The sequence below is a fragment of the Elaeis guineensis genome, chromosome 10, assembly GCF_000442705.2.
Source record: "Elaeis guineensis isolate ETL-2024a chromosome 10, EG11, whole genome shotgun sequence".
Classification (NCBI taxonomy): domain Eukaryota; kingdom Viridiplantae; phylum Streptophyta; class Magnoliopsida; order Arecales; family Arecaceae; genus Elaeis; species Elaeis guineensis.
Genome location: NC_026002.2, coordinates 39115115 through 39119429, shown reverse-complemented (window position 1 = coordinate 39119429; position 4315 = coordinate 39115115).

Genomic DNA, 4315 nt, shown 5'->3' with positions numbered 1-4315 from the left:
ATCACTGAGCAGAACCTTGGGCTTTCATCGTCTTCGATCCATTTTGCTTTCTATGAATTGAATTGTGTTTCTTCTTTAGGCCTATACATGGTTCTTGCAACAAAATATGGCCGCACAGGATAATTTTATCATCCTTTGGAAAGACCAGAATATTATAATTTAGAGGTAGTAGTTCGTCCATTGGTTCGTCATGTTTAGACTCTACTTCTCTACGTAAGAATATGATTATATATAGATGAAACCCAAGATGTTGCCCAACGGAGGAACATAACCATAGGGATTAATAAATCTCTTCCTCCAGTTTTTCTGAAAAAACCATATAGCAGTGAAGTTCATCAGTTAGAAAGGCTGGTTGTCACGGTTCAAATCGGGGGTGTGACAGATGTGCGCATGTCTTCGGAATTTGATCCCACGGGACACAAGGTGTGTCTTTTCATTCTTATGTATTTACATCATTCCAAACTTACACAAAGATAAATCAGTAATAATTGATTTGATATAATTATAATTTCAAAATTTCATATATAAATATTTAAATAATTTATTAAAAAAATTAATTTAATTTTTTTTACATTCTAAGCTCTTCGTAGCTGGATCCCGTATCTTAACTATTTAGTTTTATCTGAAAAAAAAATAGAAAAGAGACAATGAGCTTTACACGCTTGATAAGTTATTAGAACGTATAGTCCAATTAAATATTATATATAAAAAATAAAATTTTAAATTATATAATTTTTTATAAAAATATTCTAGTGAGTATAGAAATATGCCATATCAATTAACATAGAATCAAAATATATATTTGATCGGAGTAAAATTTTCAAACAAAGAGTCGACCATCCACTCACATTCTCTTAGTCCCCCTGACTATGACTATGATCGGTCCATAGCTAGCTTTGAAAAAGACTAGATTTTTGACTACAATATATTGTCTATCGGTCATGTGCCAATGATCATCCCACTGAAGTCCGAAAAAAAAATTAGCTCTGATATCATACAGAGAAACATGCTCCCATTAGCATATACTAGTGATTAGCCTCATCTAGCTAGGCTTGAAAGAAAAACTAACTGCTGATTACAATACACTGTCAATCGACATCCGCTAATGATCGCCCTACTGGAGGTTCAAAAGGAGATCAAATTTTGAATCCATGTGATCATAATCGGATTAGAAAGCAGTGGAACCGACACATAATACACTTTTGATGCAATAAAATAAAATTTATGTTCAAGTATATTATGTATATTCAATCCAATATTTTATAAATCATTTTCATATAGATTATATAACATACTCAATTTATACAAATTATCATAGCCATAGGTAACTTTTTTAAATTAAATCACATGCATAATAAAACACATTAGGGATAGAGATAACTTATTATTTTTGCCCTAAAATTCTGCAAAACTCGTAATCAGAAGAAATCGATTACATCTGAATGTAAAGGGTTCGGTTGTGATCACATCTTCTTGCTAATGAGATCCGAGTTCCAAGCTGATCAAAATAAAATCCTTAAGTTCGATTTAATTCACAAACTAAAGGATAATTAAAAAATTAGGCTTGATCCGAATTAATCAATAGAGAATAAGAGACCCAATCTAGGTTCTATCGAAACTCAATTTCTCACTCTCTCTCTCTCTCTTCCTCGCTTTCTTTCTTCCTCTCTTCTCCTGCCCAACCATTGGTTTCACCGAGGCTTCCTAAGGGAGAGTAGAGGGGTGGGGTCAATGATGGCCGGTGGTGGTGGCACGACTGGAGTGCTGACAACTAGGAGCATTAGTCTGATCGTGCACAAGGGAGCTGAGAGAAGAAAAAGGGACACTACCCCTTATTGCCAAGGCAGTGGCACTCAAGGCCAAAAAGAATGAAAGGGAGGGAGAAGAGCTTACCAATGGCAATAGGTTGCGGCCAGCAGTGTTGGTTTCCGACAGCAAAGAAGACTTCATCAAACTCAAAATAGGGGAAAATTGAGAAATAAATGGATTTTAGGAGGAAAATGGGATTTATAGGATGGTGGTGTTTGGCTACAATGGCTTGGTACGTAGCTACTAGAGGTGAGGAAGAAGAGAGAGTGAGATGGGCTTCGGTGGTGGATCAACCAAGAGGGGTGGGGTTTAAATAAATAAAAGAAAGTTTGGAAGGGGATAAGACTAGCCTAACACCAGTCATCGGTTGCATTAGCCCCCAATGGCCATCGACCGTTCCACCAGCTCGTAATGATCACACCAACCACCATTAGGTGGCCTTATCTTTTACCACGAAAGATCAGAGCAGGGGATTATGATTTTCTCTATTTTAATCTTAATTTTTTTGAATTTTAAACTGAAGTTGGTACGACTTGTCAATTACAACCCAAAACAGACCCAATTGGGCCACGCTTCACACGAGCAAGCAAGTAAAAGGCAAATGATAAGCAGAAAATTTAGAAGAGAAGAGACGAGAGGAGAAAGGGAGAATGGATTAGGAGCCTTCCTTATATTTGGCACTTATAAAAGATTGCATTTTTTTTTTGGTAAATTATAAAAGATTACTTTTAAGCTAGAAGGAAGCCCATATACTCATAATGGTTCTTACAAAAGATTGCGTTTGGCACTTATAAAAGACTAAAGAGGGCTTCTCCTTATCGAGGAATAGTCCTATAATGGTTCTTATATACTCATGTCCATTCATATATTAGATTAAGCTTTTGAATTAGATTCTAACAAGGCATCAGAGTGCATGATCCTTCTTGCCTACTGATATCTCCACCTCTTGCTTACCAATATCTTCACACTTTCATCTAATCTACATATTATCTCTCTTTAGTTTCTTCCTCATGATGTTAAGAAATAGTCTCACGTGGAATAGGTTAAGGACTCTAAAAATATTTGTTACGGGAGAGATCCACTGATCGGGATCAATCCTCCATCAAGATGCATCCAAGATGATGTGGTAAGGTTACACCAACTGTGAACCCATGACCATCAATTTGGCCAGCTATACGAGAGAAGCCTGTGCCTGACATTTGTGACTAACAATCTCGATTCAGAGAAGATGAAAAATATTCCTCCCATAATAAAGAGCCATAACGTGGCCTAACGGTCTGTAAAGCTAGGGCTAACCAACCAACAAATTTCGACTAGCGGTCTACGGGCTCAAACTCTAAATAAAAGATGTATGAAGGAGATCTCCAAGATAAGCAAGCAAGGACACTCAAACACTCTAGAGCTCTCTCTCCACTTCGGCTAACTTAAGCATTAGAGGATCCCTCACTGAAACACACCTCACGAATGTGGACTTCTTTTGCATCTAGCTCCAGCCACAGTAGCATCTCTCCAGAGTTTTGTTGCAATAGATTCATACTAGATGAAAAACCTAGGCTCCTTTAAGAGAAAAAAAAATATGATGCAGATAAAAGCACAAAACTCTACTGGCTCCTATCGACAATCCACCTATCACAGTCAGACACAAAACTCTACTACCTCCCATCGACAATCCGCCCATCACAGTCAGAGTAGTGCTACTCATGAATCTATTATATTGCAGCCTCCAGCTACCATAGATCCACCACTATTTGATGCCCTGGCTTATCAAATTCAGGTGCTGATTAGTGTTATACAGCGACTCCAACAAGCGATGGAGTAGCAACAGCAATATATGAAATCGAACTCCCAAACGGTTCCCTCTCATCTCAGTCGACGGTCTTGCTCTCAAAGTTTGAGATCTGCCATCCAGCAGAATTCCCATCACTCCATTGCCATTTCAGTTCGTTCATCTTTCCATCAGAGCTTGAGAGAAGAGACACACCCAAGAAGCTCTTCCTCGATCGATGCTTTGGTCCCGACCTATTTTCCTAGGATCGAAAGATTCTAGCGGGAGGAGGAGCTCAAGAAAAGAATTCAGAATATCTAGCATCGTCTTGGCAAAGTCCAGGACAGGCCGCATCAAAGCAACGACGGCCTTGACTTCAAATCTCGACCACCATTCACCTAGGCCGTTATGGAAGAACCGATCCCAACTTGGTTCAAGATACCTCAACTAGAGCCGTATGATGTCTCTACAGATCCTCTTGATCATTTGCAGGATTATAGAAACCTCATAATGCGAGAGGATGCTTTAAACGCCCTTCTTTGCCTTGCCTTTCCGACCACCCTCAGAAAGTCGGCATGAACATGGTATTTTGGACTCCAATCGAGGTCTATTTATTCATTCGAGCAACTTGGTAGGTTGTTCATTACTCATTTTAGCAGCTGTCAACCCCAACTAAGAAACTCGGATATGTTGAAAAATATATTCCAAAGTCAATCATTTGACAATTATGCTAATTATAAA